Consider the following 254-nt stretch of genomic DNA (forward strand, 5'->3'; position numbering starts at 1 on the left):
CGGATGCTTGCATGCAGATGCATGCATGCGGATGCGGATGCATGCGGATGCATGCGGATGTGGATGCACACCAGCATGCGTGCGGATGCATGCATGCATGCATGCATGCATGCATCTGCATGCATGCATGCATGCTGGTGTGTATGTGTGTCAGGTGTATGCGCGTCAGGTGTATGTTTTCTTACACTGCTGTGAGCGTGCTTGCAACTACTGTATTATCATAAATAAATAGTATATATATATATATATATATA

The sequence above is a fragment of the Eimeria mitis genome, genomic scaffold (assembly GCF_000499745.2).
Source record: "Eimeria mitis Houghton genomic scaffold, Emh_scaff1620, whole genome shotgun sequence".
Lineage (NCBI taxonomy): Eukaryota > Apicomplexa > Conoidasida > Eucoccidiorida > Eimeriidae > Eimeria > Eimeria mitis.